Source organism: Cryptomeria japonica, chromosome 4, assembly GCF_030272615.1.
Source record: "Cryptomeria japonica chromosome 4, Sugi_1.0, whole genome shotgun sequence".
Lineage (NCBI taxonomy): Eukaryota > Viridiplantae > Streptophyta > Pinopsida > Cupressales > Cupressaceae > Cryptomeria > Cryptomeria japonica.
Window position 1 is genome coordinate 674,527,814 of NC_081408.1, and position 21,708 is coordinate 674,549,521.

The following is a 21,708-nucleotide window of genomic DNA, read 5'->3' on the forward strand; positions in this document are numbered from 1 at the left end:
AGAAGTGATGAAGGAATATTTATTGGTTATTCATCTAGAAGTAAGGCATCTAGATGTTATAATAAAAGATTGCAGAAAATCATTGAGAGTACTATGTGAAGATAGATGAACATTTTAGAGGAGTTTCAATATATGTAAAACCGGAAGTTGAAATGATTATAAATGAACCGACACAGATTGAACTGGTACAAAGTGAAGACCCAGTCACATTGACATCATCAGAAAACTCAATAGTGACTGAAGAACAACAACATGTGAGTGGAAATCAGAACAAACCCAAATATGTAAGATTGAATCATTTAGAGAATCAAATAATTGGAAATAAGAATCAAGGTGTTATGACTAGAGGAAGATTAGCAAATAAAGAGGTATGTTTAATTTCTCAAGTTGAACCAACATCAATTGATGAAGCTTGTCAAGATAAACATTGGATAAAATCAATGGAAGAAGAATTAGAACAGATTGAAAAGAATAACACTTGGACATTATTTCCCTGGCCTAAGGACAAAAATGTAATTGGAACGAAATGGGTATATAGAAATAAAATTAATCAGGATGGTGAAGTAATCAGAAACAAAGCAATATTATTTTGTAAAGGTTATTCATATAAAGAATGAATTGATTATAATGAAACCTTTGCACCGATAGCTAGAATTGAGGCAGTTAGACTATTTCTTGCTTTTGCAGCTCATAAGAACTATAAAGTTTATCAGATGGATGTAAAATGTGCATTTTTGAATGAAGGTCTTGAGAAGGAAGTTTGCATTGAATAGTCTGATGGATTTTCATTGATAGATGATAAGGATATGGTTTGCAGGTTAAGGAAAGCTTTATATGGATTGAAGCAAGCTCCCAGAGCTTGGTATGCTAGATTGGATAAATATATTTTAAAGCTTGCTTACACAAAAGGTAATGCTGACAGAAATTTGTATTACAAAGTTACCAATTATAAAATGTTGGTTATTGAAGCATTTGTAGATGATATCATTTTTGGAGGTGAAGATGGATTATGTAAAGACTTTGCTAATAAGATGTAAGAAGAATTTGAAATGTCTATGATTGGAGAGATAAAAAAATTTCTAGGTTTGTAGATATCACAAACAGGTAAAGGTATATTCATATGTCAAACAAAATACTTGAAGGAACTTTTGAAGAAATTTGGTATGGAAAACTCCAAATCAATAAGCACTCCTATGACTACAACTAACAAATTGACATTGAAGGATGATTTAGCTCCTATAAATCCGACAAGGTACAAATATATGATTGGAGGATTGCTGTATTTGACACAAACCAGGCCTGATATAATGAATGCAGTATGTATTGTATCAATATTTCAAAGCAATTCTAAAGAAAAACATGAATCAACAGTAAAAAGGATTTTCCGATACCTAGAAGGCACAACAAATCTTGGTTTATGGTATCCTAAGGATGATAATTTTGAGTTATGTGCATACATCGATGCTAATTGGGAAGGAGATGTAGATGACAGAAAGAGTACCACTAGTGGTACATTCTTTCTTGGCAAAAGGTTAATTTCATGGATAAACAAGAAGCAGACTTGTACATCATTATCTACAGTAGAATCAAAATATGTTGCAGCAACCACTAATTGTACTCAGGTATCATGGATCAAGAAAAATTTGAAGGATATAAAGGTAAAATGAAAAGAACCAATAATTATTTATTGTGATAATTCAACAGCAATTGATATATCAAAGAATCCGGTATTTCACTCTAAAACAAAACATGTTTCTATTAAGTACAATTTTCAGAAAGAGAATGTTGAAGAAAATGAAGTAAGATTGGCTTATGTGAATACTAAAGAGAAAATTGCAGATATCTTTACTAAGCCTTTGCCTAAAGAAACATTTGAATATCTCAGAGAGTACCTTGGGGTAATTTCCCCACCACTGGAGACTTGAAAGATGAAGATTGGCATCAAACCGGCAGGAACTAACAAAAAAATCTTTTTCCGGCTTTGATCGAGGAGAGCTACTGCTCAGGGGGAGTAGTCAGTTGTATGTTATATTTTTATTCTTAATTGCTTTGGCATTTGATGTCAAAGGGGGAGAGATATCTATGGAAAAACACTGTACTTTGGATAGATGTATTTTTGGGTATAGGGTTTCTGTTTTGGCATGGAACTTTGTATTGATCTATTTTGGGAGATTGTTGGTTTGTTGGTTTTTGGCATTCTGTTTTTTGGCAATTAGATGTTTTTCCATCTAGAGTTTCCATCAATGCCAAAGGGGGAGATTGTTGGTATTATGGATGACTTCATCATGTGTTGCATTGGTTTTGTCATTAATGTCAACACTTATCTTCTTGGAGGTCTACATTGTTGATTTGGTACTATGGTTGTATTGGTTTATTGTTGAACCGGTACATTGTGGTCTCGGCTTGGATATTGGCTTATGCACAATCACTAGTATATGCTTCACCGACAGGTTATATTGTTCACCGACAGTGATGATGACTTATTATCATCTGGAGATCATTTCGTTATGTCGAAGACATGGATTGAATGTTTGGATTTGGTGTTTTTCTTATTGGTCTAATCGGGTTGACACATTTGCCTTAACCAACAGATAGGTCTAGGTTATAGACCAATACATGATATCTATTCCAGATCAGCACGACACATTTTGGAAATGGTTTATTGATTGTAATTGTATTGAGCTGGCATATTGTATCACACTAAGACTTGTTTGTAATTGATTTTAATTGTAATATATTTAGTGAGCCGACCTTAACATTTGATCTTAGGTTTTTTATAAATGTAAGATCTTATTGAAGATCGGATATGTACATGGATATGGAGATGGTATGAGCAAATATTGAAGAGCAAAAATAAGTAGATCCTTGTGCGAATCACGCAGACACTATCTGAAGGTTGAAGGAAGGTTATGAAGGTGTTTAGCACTCATGATCAGAGCTTAAACTAGTATTGAATCCAACATTGCAGATTCTATTTTGAGCAGTACATTATCATTGGATTTAACCATCCAATTATGTAGTCAGTGTGACTCCTATTTTGTGATTGAGCAGTGAGCTCTAGGCGGTTGGCCTTTCTGCATGTGCAGACCCCATTTGTATACACTTACTATCTGCAGTAGTATCATCTGATTGTGGCTAAGGTTTCCCACCGTGGTTTTTCCCCTTACATGGTTTCCATGTCAAAATCTTTGTCATGTGTTGTGGATGTTGTTTCTCTTTCTATTTCATGCATTAAGTTCCACTGGAACTGCTATAACTATTAATCTATCTCACCAGCATTTAAGTTTTGTTTAGGTTATATGCACGAAGTTGTGGTACCAAAAAGGTGCCACACTTCAAAAAAAATAAAAAATGGTCATAAGGCGCGCGCCTTATTACCTTTGCAAACTTTTAAAACACCCAAGTCCGCATTTTGGATGCATTCTGCATTCCCAAACCTGCATTTTGGCAATTTGGGGTGCCATTTTCTTGCACTTGCCCTTTGTAGAAGCTTGATATTGGAAACTAAGTTGTCCATCTCTCATAAAAAAAATTCCATGCCATCAAAGAGTTCAAAGAGGTGTGTATTTTTGTTTTCTTATTGTCATTTTTTTATTAATTTGAAGATTAAACTAGGTTTATTGATTTAAATTTATTTTCATTATCACGAAATGAGATTAAACAAGAAAATGTTGAAAACACTCAATCACCTCCTCATGAAGACCATATTGAAGAAGAAGCACACCAAGAACCTCCTACAATCCCTAGACATCTCATAGGTACACAAGAAAACCTATTAGGTCAAATAGAAAATAGCCAAAAAGATCTTGAAGGTTTAATTACAAGGCTAAAAGATCCCACTGGAACAAACACCCATAGGACAAACCTTGCCAGTTCTTTGCAATCTATTGTATCTCACATACAATCTATGAGTGGGAAAATAAATTTTTGGTCCAGTAAGAAGGAAGAAGTTTATGCTGACAAATTATCATATGCAACAGTGAAGAAAAAGAAAATGAATAAATTTGACTTGTGTGCTCTTTTAACGGACCCCCAAACGAATCAACCTTTACACCCTGAATGTAGGAGATTCCCTATTCATTGGTGTCATCATGAAGGGATTAAGAACAATTTTTGGGATAGGTGGTGGATGGTATTTGATCAGCCCCCATGCAATAATCATGAGGTACCCCAATACTTTTTGAGAAAACTATATTGTGAGTTTGAACTTAATGAGATCCCAAACTATTTTGATTTTCTAGATTTTCAAGGTAGAGGTGGGGGTTCCTCACATGATAGAGAGGTTGCACAATGTGACCCAAATCTCCCACCCAGACCCTTGGCCAGACCTATGGTGGATCATGTTATTATTCCTTCCATTGTGAAGGAGAGTATTGAAGTCGAAACTCTAGACTCCATTAGCTCGCTCACTTAGACCCTTATACAGTATGATAGGCCTCTAGTAGAGGGTGATGAGAGAGATGATGGTGATTCTTCTAGGCATCAAGTTCTAGCTCATTTTTATCAATTTTGTGGTTCTCTTTGCACTTATGATCCTAATATTTTTGAGAATGCACGTGCACGGGCGAAGTTTGCTACAGAGAACATTGTCATGACAGAATCTTTGCTGAACGAAATATTTGGCATTGATACCCAGGTGAATTTCATTACAAGTTCATTTCATTCTTTTTATTAAATATTATATGGAAATTTGAGAATATATCTAAATTAGTAAATTATTATGATACAAAATCAGGGTCAAAGTGTTCACAATACTAGCAACATTCCTGCAGCACCCTTTTTCATGACTTCGTCGACTCCACAGGTATACAACGAGTGAAGAAATATAATTATTATATGTAGATAGTTGAACCTTATGTGAATGATTTTCTAATTACTCATTTTGGATGTCAAATAGTTTGATGCTAGAGCTTCAACATCAACACCTCACAGTGTATTTCATCGACAATCTTTCACCCAGGTAAGCAATTTATCTTTAATGTTGTTATTAAATAATATTGATAGTTTTGGCGATTAATCAATATACTTTATTTAATTTTTAGATGTTGACATCAAAGACTCCTCCTGTCATCTGCGCATCAATGGAGCGCGGTGTTGCTGCAGCAGTAGCAAGTTCAACTGCTTTCACAGAAGTATGAGACATATTTGTAAATTTAGTAAATTTAGCATTACATTTGTTATCTTAATAATATGTTATTATAAATTTTAACGACACTTGTATTTAGTTTAATTTACATTGTGATGCTTACAGGAGGGGCTTGTCACTCCAGACCATGAACGTGCACCTGTTGTGGATGAACATCGTGATTATTTGTATGTGATAAGTGACTATTCTATTATATGTCATTCTAAAATTCAATTTTTGTATATGCTAACATCATTCTTTTCATTGTATCGAGTGGAGTTACAAAAAAGTCTAGAGAGGAGGTCAAGTGGACGTACTCGAAAGACACCTTCATCATATACATCTCCATCCCCTCAATAGGAAAATATATCTTGTGATCTGTTTCCTTCCCCTGGAGGGAAATGAATAGAATAGGGTCCTATGTTGTATGCCTATATGGACATTTTGAACATATGTTTTGTATTATAAATATGTGACATTCTATGTCCATATGGCTTTTGGCAAGCCCCTATTTGACTTTATTGGATACCATTTTGTATGCCTATATGGCAATTTTGAACATATGTTTTGTATTATGAATATGTGACATTCTATGTTCATATGGCTTTTGGAAAGCCCCTATTTGACTTTATTGGATATCATGTTGTATGCCTTTATAATAGTTTTGAACATATGTTTTGTTTTATGAATACATGAAATTCTATCTCCATATGGCTTTTGGAAAGCCTATTTGTCTGTATTGGATATATTTGATAGTTTTAATGGTATGCAATGTTGTATGGATTTGTAGCTTTTTGGTTAATGCAAATCATTTATCATGGTTATCCATAATTGTAGTACAAATGATTAAATGAATAATTGCACAAAGTTTATTGTTACTTAAGCTTTGAACCTAAATATGTGTTTGTCATCCAAGACACAAGCTTATGGAGATCAACACAAATTCAATAGATAGTCAAAATAAGACTATATAAAGGAAACATGGAAATAACCAAAATTAGAGACAATGTAAGACACCATTGTACCCATGCCCATTCTAAAAAAATTGCATAGCCCATACACTTCTATTCATCTAAAGCATGTACTTAAGCAATTTCCTTGCTAGGGTGTGGCCCGCAACATTCAAACGAGTTGGAGAGCAAAACGAAGGAATTCCTAGCATAAACCCAGCCACCCCGACGCATACGAGCTGACGATTTGGTGTCGTGACGAGCGGATTGAAAGATGGGGCATTGTGCAACTTTTCATTGAACTCATCTGATGCTTTTTGTCACAACCGAGAAAATGTCGCCACAAGCAACTGGATCCCAGTCTACTTAAACCGAGAGAGGATTTTTTAGAGTGCCATAACAAGACCCCATAGGATCAGACAGTTCATTCTTATGATTAATGGGCGTCGAGAAACACGATACCGAATATTGACAACTTTGAGCAACTTGAGCACTTAAGCGATTTTGTTGCTAGGGTATGGCCCACAATGATTGGGCGAGTTGGAGAGCAACATGAAGGAATTCATAGCGTAAACTAGGCCACCTCGATGGGTATGAGCTAATGGTTTGGTGCCGCAGCGAGTGAATTGAAAGATGGGGTATTGTGCAACTTTTCATTGAGCTTATCTCACGCTTTTTGTCGAAACTGAGAAAGTGTCACCACGAGCAACTAGATCTGAGTCTACCTAAATAGAGAGAGGATTATTTAGAGTTCCATAACATGACCCTGTAGGATCAGATGGCTTGTTCTTATGATTAACGGGCATCAAGAAACGCGATTCCAAATATTGACAACTTTGAGCAACTTGAGCACTTAAGAGATTTCTCTACTAGGGTGTGGCCCACAACAATTGAATGAGTTGGAGAGAAAAATGAAGGAATTCCTAGCATAAACTCGGCCACCTGACACGTACGAACTGATGGTTTGGTGCCGCAATGAGTGGATTGAAAGATGGGGCATTGTACAACTTTTCATTGAACTCATCTGACGCTTTTTGTCGCAACCGAGAAAGTGTCGCCACAAGAAACTGGATCCGAGTCTACCTAAACTAAGAGAGGCTTTTTTAGAGTGCCATAAAATGACCTCGTAGGATCAGATGGCTCGCTCTTATGATTAACAGGCACCGAGAAATGCGATGCCAAATATTGACAACTTTGAGCAACTTGAGCACTTAAGTGATTTCGCTGCTAGGGTGTGGCCCGCAACGATCCGATGAGTTGGAGAGAAAAAAAGGCATTCCTACCATCAACTTAGCCACCCCAATGCATATGAGATGAAGGTTTAGTGCCATGACGAGTGGATTGAAAGATGGGGCATTGTGCAACTTTTCATTGAACTCATCTGACGCTTTTTGTTGCAACCGAGAAAGTGTCGCCACGAGAAATTGGATCCAAGTCTACCTAAACCAAGAGAGGATTTTTTAGAGTGCCATAACATGATCCCATAGGATCAGACCGCTTGTTCTTATTATTAACATGCACTGAGAAATGCGATGTCGAATATTGACAACTTTGAGCAACTTGAGCACTTAAGCAATTTCACTGCTAGGGTGTAGCCCGCAACAATCGAACGAGTTGGAGAGAAAAATGAAGGCATTCCTAGCATAAAATTGGCCACCTCGATGCATACAAGATGACGGTTTGGTGCCATGACAAGCGGATTGAAAGATGGGGCATTGTGCAACTTTTCATTGAACTCATCTAACGCTTTTTGTCGCAACCGAGAAAGTGTTGCCATGAGCAATTGGATCCGAGTCTACCTAAACTGAGAGAGGATTTTTTAGAGTTCCATAACATGACACCCCATAGGATCAGATGACTCATTCTTTTGATTAACGGCCACTGAGAAACGTGATGTCGAATATTGATAACTTTGAGCAACTTGAGCACTTAGGCAATTTCGCTGCTAGGGTGTGGCCCGCAATGATCGAACGAGTTGGAGAGAAAAAAAAAGGCATTCCTAGCTTGAACCTGGCCACCCCGATGTGTACAAGCTGACGGTTCGGTGTCGCGACGAGTGGATTGAAAGATGGGGTATTGTGCAACTTTTCATTGAACTCATCTGACACTTTTTGTTGCAATCAAGAAAGTGTCGCCACGGGCAACTGGATCCAATTCTACCTAAACCAAGAGAGAATTTTTTAGAGTGCCATAACACAACCCCATAGGATCAGATGACTCATTCTTACGATTAACGAGTGACGCAAAACGCGATGCCAAATATTGACAACTTTCAGCAACTTGAGCACTTAAGCGATTTCGTTGCTAGGGAGTGGCCTGCAACGATCGGACGAGTTGGAGAGAAAAATGAAGGCATTCCTAGCGTAAAATCAGCCACCCCGATGTGTACGAGATGACGGTTTGGTGTCGTGATGAGTGGATTGAAATATGGGGCATTGTGCAACTTTTCATTGAACTCATCTGACGCTTTTTGTCGAAACCGAAAAAGTGTCGCCACGAGAAATTGGATCTGAGTCTACATAAACCGAGAGAAGAGTTTTTAGAGTTCCATAACATGACCTCATAGGATCAGACGAATCATTCTTGATTAATGGGTGCCAAGAAACGCGATGACAAACATTGACAACTTTGAGCAACTTGAGCACTTAAGCGATTTTGCTGCTAGGGTGTGGCCCGCAAAGATCGAATGAGTTGGAGAGAAAAATGAAGGCATTCCTAGCATAAACTCGGCCACCCTGATGCGTACAAGCTGACAATTTGGTGCCATGACGATCAGATTGAAAGATGGGGCATTGTGCAACTTTTCATTGAACTCATCTGACTCTTTTTATCACAACCAAGAAAGTTTCGCCACAAGCAACTGGATCTGAGTCTACCTGAAGCAAGAGAGTTTTTTTAGAGTGTCATAACATGACCCCGTAGAATCAGATAGTTGGTTTTTTTTATTAACGAGCGTCAAGAAATGCGATGCCGAATATTAACAACTTTGAGCAACTTGAGCACTTAAGCGATTTCGCTGCTAGGGTGTGGCCCGCAATTATCAGACGAGTTGGAGAGAAAAAAGAAGGCATTCCTAGCATAAACCCGGCCACCCCAATGCATATGAGCTAATGATTTGGTGCCGCAACGAGTGGATTGAAAGATGAGGCATTGTGCAACTTTTCATTGAACTCATCTGACGCTTTTTGTCGTAACCGAGAAAGTGTCGCCACAAGAAATTGGATCCGAGTCTACCTAAACCGAGAGAGGATTTTTTAGAGTGCCATAACATGACCTCGTAGGATCAGACAAATCGTTCTCGATTAATGGGCACCGAGAAACGTGATGCCAAATATAACTTTGAGCAACTTGAGCACTTAGGCGATTTCACTGCTAAGGTGTGGCCCGCAATGATCAGATGAGTTGGAGAGAAAAATGAAGGCATTCCTAGCATAAACTTGGCCACCCTAATGCGTACGAGCTGATGGTTTGGTGTCGTGACGAGCGGATTGAAAGATGGGGCACTCTGCAACTTTTCATTGAACTCATTTGACGCTTTTGTCACAACCGAGAAAGTGTCGCCACGAGCAACTGGATCTGAGTCTACCTGAAGCAAGAGAGATTTTTTTAGAGTGCCATAACACAACCCCATAGGATCAGACGACTTGTTCTTCTGATTGATGGGGGCCGAGAAACGTGATGCCGAATATTGACAACTTTGAGCAACTTGAGCACTTAAGCGATTTCACCGCTAGGGTGTGGCCTGCAACGATCGAACGAGCTAGACAGAAAAATGAAGGAATTCCTAGCATAAACCTAGCCACCTCGATGCATATGAGATGACAGTTCGGTGCTGCGAAGAGCGGATTGAAAGATGGGGCATTGTGCAACTTTTCATTGAACTCATCTGATGTTTTTTGTCACAACTGAGAAAGTGTCACCACGAGCAATTAAATCTGAGTCTACCTAAACTAAGAGAGGTTTTTTTAGAGTGCCATAACACGACCCCATAGGATCAGATGAATCATTCTTACCTGTCACTAACATCAAGAAAAATGATGCCGAATTTTGACAATTTTTCACACTTTAAGTGATTGACAACAAATGAGTAATTTTTACATCTTTTACCATATTAGCCTAAAACTTCATGAAATGATCCCATGTGATCTCTAATGGTCCAAAATGACATTATTTACATAAAATCACACAAAATAAGACAAAAAGACAAATTTTTATATTATAATGCCTCGAGTAGTCAAAAAAACAAGTCATGTACATATATCCAAATATTATTGATATTACAATTTTTTACATTTATATTTAATCCAATGAACCATGTGGATTTTCTCTACTATTCATCGTGTCTATTATGGCCTCATGGTCAGACTCACGATCCTTCTATAGGTTCTTGTTTAGTAGTCTACCCCATATCTGATCAAATGAACATTTGAAGCTACAACAAGGTTAGAATAATGAAGAATCTTCCTATGTGTCTCGAAGTCCTCGAACAACCACGAGTTAGACTTCTTCACTGGGTACCTTCTAAGCCATGTACCAGTAAAAACTACTGATCCTGTGGGGTACTCAATATTTTGTCCATCTACCATAGGGCCATCCAATTTCTTTTTTGCATCCACACAATGACACAGTAATAATCTGTTCCTTCTTCATTGTCTCCAGCTGCAATAACTACATAAACATGCCCTGCAATGATAAAGTGAGAAGAATTTAACAAACAACTAAGGTAAAATATTAAAGTACAAAAAATTACATGTGGATAATTTACCTAGTTGGACTAAATCTGACACATGGTCAAAGTCAACTGATGCTTCCATCTGTGTTAGTTGTAGTGCACTTGGAGGTTGATATGTCTCAAGTGGGATTGGAGGCCTCATACACCATTCTTCCACCCACTCCTTTGACTCACACTCATTATAGGCACCATCTCTACATGAAGAAAAATAACATGCCATCTGTCGCATATGGATAGTCCATGAAACTACATTAGAGCTTTTGAAAGAGTGTAGCTCACTCGATCCTGTCAATGTACAACAATTTTCTAATTTTGCAATGTTAGTATCATCTACCAACCAAAAAAATCTACGAACTGAAGACTTACCTTGATTACCTAGACCAATTGTACCATTGTACCACTGAACAATTGATTTTGCATCTTTCAAGTTTGCATTCCCTTTGTACTTGAACTCTTCTCGTGATAAAGCTCTTTTAATACATGTTCTTGCACCATCATGCTCCCCTTTTCCATGCCCAACCTCAGAGAAATTCCTCATATGTTGAATAGAAGTCAACTTATGCATCCTAGTCAACCAATAAAACATCTGAGAGTTATTAAATTGTGATGCACAATTATCTGCCCATATGATATGTTGACGGAATGATATGCCTCGGCTAGCCAAATCATCGTAGAATATCTGAAAAAAACCTTGCACAAACTTTGTAGAGTGTGAGCGATCATCACTGATGTAAAAATGATACTCCCTCAATATCTTCCTATCCTCTTCCATACTATCATGTGCATGAATGAATGCTATATGCACAAGTATAGCAACTTGTGTGGAGTTGTAATATTGTGATTGCACCTCATTTTGTGGTTGTAGTGTGTAGTTCTTTGCAAAGTCAACAATTGAAATGATTAAATGAAGTGGAAATGTGTCATTTCATAACTTAAATTGTGAGTCCAACCAATGAGATCGATGGTTATGCCTTGCATACTCATACACTATATTCTCATGAAAGATGCCCATAAACTGATACACTGGAATCTTCTCACTAACCAATTCACACCTTTTTGCTTCTTTTTCATCTTTTAGCATGTAGGCCACTATCTTATATTTTCCAAATTCCACTAATTCATTACCAATTTCTTGTCCAATATCCATATGTTGACAAATTTGTAAATGTCGCAATCCACCACAATGAACACATGTGCCATCCAAGCAACACTTATTGTAACACACTTGACCATCTACTCTTTCACATAAGATGCTAGATATGCATTCCCTTGAAGATGTTGGTGGACCATTTATGTTGCATTCCTACAAAATATTGTTAGCATGCAAATCTATACATATGTATTGATAAAAATCATAATGGTTAGAAAATTTGATATGTACTCTACAAAAACAAGTTGTGTGTGTGTGATTTATTTTGACATTAAAAGGTTTTACCATTTAGAATCTTTGACTAATTTTAATTTCAGGATACATACGTTCAAACTTGGCAAAAAAATGTGTTTGAGTCATATCCAATAAATGTTTTGGATGTGGATCATGGATTTTACTACCAATCCTCCTTCTTACAACATCTCTTTGATTTGGAGAGACCCTTATGTTATTCTTCCAAAAATATTCAATTAGGGATCTCATGGATTCAACAATTGCTTTATCTTTCCATGGTAATCTACCAGAAAAAGCCCATAACTCATTGTTATATGGATCCTCTGCTCTTTGTCTCCTTCCCATAGCTCTCATTAGAGTTTGTCTACTTATCTTCAATTGTTTACTTGTCTTTCTAATGAGGTGATCTTTCTTAGTTTGAGTGCTTACAATTGTTGATGTAATGACACATTGTGTGGCATTACTATCTTTTGTGCATGAGTTAGAACCAATAGTATCATATGAATTCATCATATTCTTCGCAATAGATTTATTGCTTGATTCAATCGATGTTATTAGCCCAAGAATCTTCATTATGGGCCTAAATTTTAGATTTCTCATCATTTCAACAAATAGTTGACATCTTCCTGTCTCATTTAAAGGCTCAAAAAATATTTTCCATATCCGGTTAGCATGTCTTTGACAAGTACGATTTGGAATCTTGTCAACCATTGGTTTCAAAACATTAGCATCAATATAAATCAAATACTTAGGCTTTCTATGCAAAACTCTAGGAGGTGCTCTCAAAATTTAAGTTACCTCAAGATTAGGAATGTCAACAACATTAGGGATAGGTGGCATACCTTCAACCGGAGATGAAAATGATGACATACCTTGAAATTGAGGTGTACAAGATGGTGTAGCTCCAATACTTGATGTCAATCTTGAAGTACTTGCAACGTCAAATGTCATAGAGGGAGTGCATTCAATATGAGATGTTGTAGATGCCAACGGTGTGCCAATAAGAGATGGTGTGCCTTCAAATTGAGATGTAAGAGATGGGGTGCCCTCAACTTGAATTGTGGTAGATATGCTCTCAACCTCGGGATTCAATTGTCTCATTGCACAAAGGTTTTGCATTTGTCACCTTTGTGTGGCCAATTCTCTCTCTCTCTTAGATCGGATGGATATTTCATGTTCCTCTTCAATTGGCACCTCTTCTTCTATTGTATTCAATTTTCTTTCTTCACAAAGTTGCTTCATTCCTTCTCTTTTTTTTGTATTCTTAGCTTCATGCTCTTCCGGTGTTACATTTTTTGGTCATTTCCTCAGCATGATGATGATTTATACATGTATATGCACATAAAATAGAATAAAGTTAATTCATAAAGAGATTTTAATAGGCTTAAGGGGCAGTCCTAATGGATCTATGACTGTCCTAATTATGTTAGGATAGTCCTAATGCATCTATGACTGTCCTAATTATGCATATGTTAAAATGGATATATGAAATTGAAATTATTTCATGTATTCCTTTTTTAAATTATTTCATAAGATCTTAAAAAGGATGTATGAAATTGCAAATTTTGTTTTAAACCACTAAACAAATAATTTTCTTATGCAACTTCCTTCAAATGCATTGTTAAATCTAATGTAAATCTAATAGGATTATAATCAATTTTGACTCACACTTTTATTCTAACATTTAAATAAAATGACACTTAATAAGTATTTGAATTCTGAAAAACAAGAAAATATTACCTCAATTATTCAAATTTGATAAAAAAAAACTATGTTCTTCCTCTTTGATGTTGTCAAATGAAAAAAAAGGTGGTGGAGGGCTGATGGAAAGTATAAAATAACATTGCATAAAATGTCGACACCATGCAAAAAGCATATTTTTGTCTGATCATGTGCAGAAAGAAAACAAAATGAGAGAATGTGGGCTTGGATCATGGGTCAAGGGTCCCATATAACCGTTTTAGTGCAGCTCATTTGGCTAGCGCCAAATATGGCACTAGCCAAATGACTTCCATTGAAATTTTTTAGCCTTTGATAAATTTCTACTCTATACCCTATAATCTATACTCTATACCCTATAGTTTGATAGCAACAACCATAAAAATTAAACCATTTAAAACCTATAACAAATACCCTAGATCATATGACCCAATATGCTAAATCCTCAACCCTATACAATAACCATAGACCCCTTAGGACACAATATGGTGTCGTTATGGGTCGTATGGTGTCCTAAGGGGTCATATGGTGTCCTAGGTCATATGGTGTCCTAAGGGGTCATAGAACACCATATGATCCCTTAGGACACCATACAACCCATAACAACACCATATGGTGTCCTAAGGGGTCATAGGACACCAGATGACCCCTTAGGACACCATGTGACCCCTTAGAACACCATATACTATCGTTATGGGTCATATGGTGTCCTAAGGGATCATATGGTGTCCTAATGGGTCATATAGTGTCCTATGACCCCTTAGTGCACCATATAACCCCTTACATGTCATTAGGGTTCACATTGTGTTCTGAGGGGTCATATGGTGTCCTATGACCCCTTAGGACACCATATGGCCCATAATGACAACATAAGGTGTCATAAGGGATCATATTGTGTCTCAAGGGGTCATAACACACCATATGACCCGTTAAGACACAATATGATCCCTAACAACACCTAAGGGGTCATATGGTGTCCTATAACCCCATAGGACACCATATGACCCTTTAGGACACCATACAACCCATAACAACACCATATTGTGTCCTAATAGGACACCATATAACCCCTTAGGACACAATATGGTGTCGTTATGGGTCGTATGGTGTCCTAAGGGGTCATATGGTGTCCTATGGGGTCATAGGACACCATATGACCCCTTAGGTGTCATTAGGGATCATATTGTGTCTTAAGAGGTCATATTGTGTGTTATGACCCCTTAAGACACAATATGACCCCTTAGGACACCTTATGTTGTCATTATGGGCCATATGGTGTCCTAAGGGATCATATGATGTCCTAAGGGATCATAAGACACCTAATGACCGCTTAGGACACCATACGACCCATAATGACACCATATGGTGTCCTAAGGGGTCATAGGACACCATATGACCCCTTAGGTCACAATGTGAACCCTAACGATATGTAAGGGGTTATATGGTGCACTAAGGGGTCACAGGACACTATATGACCTATTAGGACACCATATGATCCCTTAGGACACCATATGACCCATAACAATAGTATATGGTGTTCTAAGGGGTCACATGGTGTCCTAAGGGGTCATCTGGTGTCCTGTGACCCCTTAGGACACCATGTGACCCCTTAGGACACCATATGGTGTTTTCCTATGACCCCTTAAGACACCACATGACCCCTTAGGACACAATATGGTGTCGTTATGGGTCATTTGGTGTCCTAAGGGGTCATATGGTGTCCTATGACCCCTTAGGTGTCGTTAGGGATCATATTGTGTCTTAACGGGTCATATGGTGTGTTATGAATGCTTAAGACACAATATGACCCCTTAAGACACAAAATGGTTTCGTTATGGGTCGTATGGTGTCCTAATTAGGACACCATATGACCCCTTAGGTGTCATTAGGAATCATATTGTGTCTTAACGGGTCATATGGTGTGTTATGACCCCTTAAGACACAACATGACCCCTTAGGACACCTTATGTTGTCATTATGGGTTATATGGTGCCCTAAGGGGTCATATGGTGTCCTAAGGGATTGTAAGACACCTAATGACTGCTTAGGACACCATATGGTACATAATGACACCATATGGTGTCATAAGGGGTCATAGGACACCATATGACCCCTTAGGACACAATGTGAACCCTAACGACATGTAAGGGGTTATATGGTGTCCTAAGGGGTCATAGGACACTATATGACCCGTTAGGACACCATATGACCCTTTAGGACACCATATGACTCATAACGACACTATATGGTGTTCTAAGGGGTCCCATGGTGTCCTAAGGGGTCATCTGGTGTCCTATGACCCCGTTAGGACACCATATGACCCATAACGACACTATATGGTGTTCTATGGGGTCACATAGTGTCCTAAGGGGTCATCTGGTGTCTTATGACCCCATAGGACACCATATGACCCCTTATGACACCATATGGTGTTGTTATGGGTTGTATGGTGTCCTAAGGGGTCACATGGTGTCCTATGACCCCTTAGGACACCATATGACCCCTTAGGTTTCGTTAGGGATCATATTGTGTCTTAACAGGTCATATGGTGTGTTATGACCTCTTAAGACACAATATGGCCCCTTAGGACACCATATGATGTCATTATGGGTTGTATGGTGTCCTAAGCAGTCATTAGGTGTCCTATGGTCACAAGACACCATATGATCCCTTAGGATACAATGTGAACCCTAAAAACATGTAAGGGGTTATATGGTGTCCTAAGGGGTCATAGGACACTATATGACCTATTAGGACACCATATGACCCATAACGATAGTATATGGTGTTCTAAGGGGTCACATGGTGTCCTAAGGGGTCATTTGGTGTCCTATGACCCCCTTAGGACACAATATAACCCCTTAGGATACAATATGGGGTTGTTAAGGGTCATAGTGTCGTGAGGGGTCATATTGTGTCCTATGACCCCTTAGGACACCATATGACCCCTTAGAACACAATATGGTGTCGTTATAGGTCGTATGGTGTCCTAAGGGGTCATATGGTGTCCTATGAACCCTTAGGACACCATATGACCCCTTAAGTGTCGTTAGGGATCATATTGTGTCTTACGAGTCATATGGTGTGTGTTATGACCCCTTAAGACATAATATGACCCCTTAGGACACCTTATGTTGTCATTATGGGTCATATGTGTCCTAAGGGGTCATATGGTTTCCTATGGGATCATAAGACACCTGAAGACTACTTAGGACACCATACGACCCATAATGACACCATATGGTGTCCTAAAGGGTCAATATGGTGTCCTAATGGGTCATAGGACACCATATGACCCCTTAGGACACAATGTGAACCCTAACAACATGGAAGGGGTTATATGGTGTCCTAAGAGGTCATAGGACACTATATGACCCATTAGGACACCATATGACCCCTTAGAACACCATATAACTCCTTAGGACATAATATGGTGTCGTTATGGGTTGTATGGTGTCCTAAGGGATCATATGGTGTCCTATGACCCCTTAGGACACCATATGACCCCTTAGGACACAATATGGTGTCATTATGGGTCGTATGGTGTCTTAAGGGGTCATATGATGTCCTATGGGGTCATAGGACACCATATGACCCCTTAGGTGTCGCTAGGGATCATATTGTGTCTTAACAGGTCATATGGCATGTTATGACCCCTTAAGACACCATATGACCCCTTAGGACACCTTATGTTGTCGTTATGGGTCGTATGGTGTCCTAAGGGGTCATATGGTGTCCTAAGGGATCATCAAACACCATAGGACCATACTGACACCATATGGTGTACTAGGGGGTCATATGGTGTGATAAGGGGTCAAAGGACACCATATGGTGTACTAAGGGGTCATATGGTGTCCTAAGGGGTCATATGACACCATATGACCCCTTAGGACACACTATGACCCCTAATGACACTTGAGGGGTCATATGGTGTCCTATGACCCATTAAGACACCATATGGTGTCGTTATGGGTTGTATGGTGTCCTAAGGGGTCATATGGTGTCCTATGACCACTTAGGACAACATATGGTGTCTTTATGGGTCTTATGGTAACCTAAGAGGTCATATGGTGTCCTGTGACCCCTTAGGATACCATATGACCCCTTAGGTGTCGTTAAGGGTCATATTTTATCCTAAGGGGTCATATGGTGTCCTATGACCCCTTAGAGCTAGAGAGAGGAGGGAATGAGGAAGAAATCGGTGGAAAGAGGTGAGAGAGGGAATTAGATGGGTGTAAGGATGGAGAGGGAGATAGCTTGAGGGATAGGGTAATAAGGGAATTGTGAGAGCTAGAGAGGGGAGGGACAAAGAAGAGTATGTATCTATAAGAATGAAGAGACCGAGAAGAGGTAAGGGGAGAGAGAGATAGAACTATGAGGGAAGGGAGACGTGAGATGGGGGTTTCTATGTACACATTTGGTGCTCTCCCTGTTTGGCACGCGCTAAATGTAGAATATGGACCACATTTGGCGTGCGCCAAATGGCAAAACCCATTCATCACATTTGGTGCACGCCAAATAGGGCAAGCACCATATTTGGTGCGTGCCAAACGAACCACTTTGGGAAAAACCAAACCTAGGGGTTTGATTTGCCTTGGGCATCCACCCAAAGGTTTGGACGACCATTTCAGGCTAGAGACGTGTTTTTATTAGAACATTAAAAATTTTGACATATTTTTAGTCATGTTCTCCATCAGGTTTGCACGTATTTCAATGAAGTTAAAAAAAATACCGTGGTAAACTTGAGCTCAATCATGGCTATCCAACAATGTAATTTATTTCAAATTTTGATTTCGTTAAGTCTTTCATCTATAATTTCTTTTGTTAGTGTGTCTATTTTTTGTCAAAAAACAACATGGACTTTTTTGGGTATAGATTTTTACACGTTCATCATATTTTGAAAAAACTTACATTTTTAGAAACTAGACTCCATTCTACACAATTTTTTAAAAAAAGGTTTTTTGATTAGTTTTTAATAATTTTAGGGGGGATTCAACCACAAAACCCTAGCCTAACAACAACAAAGATCCACCATAACATATGAAGATTACCTAAGACAATGCAAATCAAATGAAATCACAAAGATTATACCATCACATGTCCAATAGGGTTTGAATCTCCATTCTTCCTATCTCCATTGATCTTGCTTGATATATTTGCTCTCAGATTTTATGTGCACAAGAGCTCAACAAAGAACGGAAATGTGGTTGCAAGTAGGCTTGATTGCATATGCAAGTTCGAAAGCGTAGTCGGGGCTGAATGCATAGTGAGGGTTTGATAATGAAGGAAGTATCTCCTTATATAGAAGCCACTATATGAAATGGAGGGATAAGATTGAGAGGTGTAAAAGAGGTCGGCTATGATTAGAGGGTAGGTAAAGAAAATAAGAAAATAATGAAAGGGTAGGTAGTGTATGAATTAAGAGATGAATGACATGTGTCATAGGTAGAAAAGGTTAATGAATTAATTAAATAAATAAAGATTCATTTAATTAATAGAAGAAGTGGGATCAATTAAATAAATAAGATATTTATTTAATTTAGGAAAAAGGATGATTTAAATAAATAAATGTATTTATTTAAATGAGAAATAAGGCTAGAAGAGGATAAATGAATTAATTAAATAAATAAAGATTTATTTAATTAATAGATGAATTAGGCTAAAATAATTAAATAAATAAAAATATTTATTTAATTAGACTGGACAATTTTAGGTGTCTACACTTACATTTTTAGAAACTAGACTCCATTCTACACAATTTAAAAAAAAGGTTTTGATTTTTGATTAGTTTTTAATGATTTTAGAGGGGAGCATGCTCAAATTTATGTTTTTTAGGAGGTGTCCTCTTTAAAAATTAGTAAAAAATCATATACTCATTAAAAAATTAGTTGAAAAATTTGGCATAAACTAAAAGGTGTTAGCTAATTTCTCACCAAAGCGATTTTAAAAATTCAAAAAAAGGTTAACATTTTAGGGGGGCCACAACAGACGCTATGTTATGTTTTTTGCATAAAAATAGGACCACTTTTTGTGGCCCCCCTTTTTGAAGCCCTTAATCTCCACCATTTTCAAAACAAAATAATAGTTTAGAATATAGACTCAGAGCACTCTGACTCTTGTTCTTGTTGCATCTTCAAATTTGGAGTGTAATTAGGTTCAATTTGTCGTTGAAGTTCAGAATTTTCTGATTTCAGAAAAAAAGTGGCATCTTAAGACACCCTTTAGGTACCACAACTTGGTGCATATACCCTTTACCAACATTAAGGTTTAAGTTGGAATAATCTGTTTTGGTTTATAATTTATATATAACTGGTTCACAACTGATTTACCCCCCCCCCCCCCCCTCTCAGTTGTCCTTCCTGGTTCTTAACACTCCAAAAGGTGGATAATATATGTGCAAGGGAGATAGTAACTCCCCCAAGAAATTTTCCATATTGTGCCCCTATTAGCATTTGGATTTGGCTAATACAACTTTGGGAAACCATTGTGTGAGACCCAATGATGTATTTTGATTAGCTATTGGGTGTGTACTTGAGTCAACAAACAAAGATTTTCCTTCTCATCCAACTTCCTAGGATAGCATATTGTGTTTGGATTCTCTATGTGCGTTAGTGGCCAGCGTGTATTCATTGTTTGATATCTCTTGCCAGGTCCATGATTCCTCCAAACAATCAACCCTTCCTCTTTCAATCATCAAAACAATCCATTTCAATCTATCCAAGCAATTCTCAAATCCCCAATCCATTTTCATCCATTCAAACAATCATCCTTCCTCAGCCAATATTTTTGTCCAAATCATTCATCTAACTTTGGGTAGCCTCCCCCTTTATTCTTCCTAGTATCTATTCGTTCTTCCATAATCATTCTCCCTCTAATCCAATCAAATCTCCAAAATTCCAATCAATCAAATCAATCCATCTTTCTAATCTGATTATCCAATCCCTCATCAATCTAATCCAATCCAATCCAATCCAATCTAATCCAATCCAATCAAGTCCTAATCCAAGGACCAGCCCAATCAAATCAAGTCCAATCCAAATCAAATCCAATTAAAATCTAATCAAATTTGACCCATCATCATTCGAAGCCAATTCCTAATCCTTATATTCATCCAATTCCCATCTAATCCTTCATTATAAACATGGCTGCCCAGAATTTCAAAGCTTGGTATGAGAAGATTCTCATGGAAGTTCACAAACCACCTCAACCTGCCTACTAAGTCAATCCCATAATCTTTCATCCACCTATCATACCTTCATCCATCTCACCTCAACACATTGTATCTAATCCCAATCCGTATCATATCTCTTATCCTTCCTCTACCTTTGACAAGGGAAATACATCTTATTTCCCATCTGTATCTCCATATTATCCCTCATCCACATATATACCTTCATCTCTCCTCCCATTGACATCCCAATCCCCATCCTTTTAAAACACATTCATTACCTCTACTCCCCATCCAAATCCTTTACTCCATAGTCCTCCAAGCATTAATCCTAATTCCCCAATCCATTATCCTAATCCTCCATCCAATCCTCATCCTCCATCCAATCCCCATCCTCCATCTAATCCTAATACTCCAAAATCTGTATTATCCACATCCTCCAAATCCATCATCCATAATCTTATCCAAGACATGCTAGCAAAGGAGACAAAATCCCTACCTCGAAGCAAAGTTGCCAAATCTCCTCAAAGTCAAGATCAAAGTATCCCTTCATCTCCATGTCATGATCCCAATCCATCTCACACTCCTAATCCTCCACATAATCCCAATCCTTTGCATAATCCCGATCCC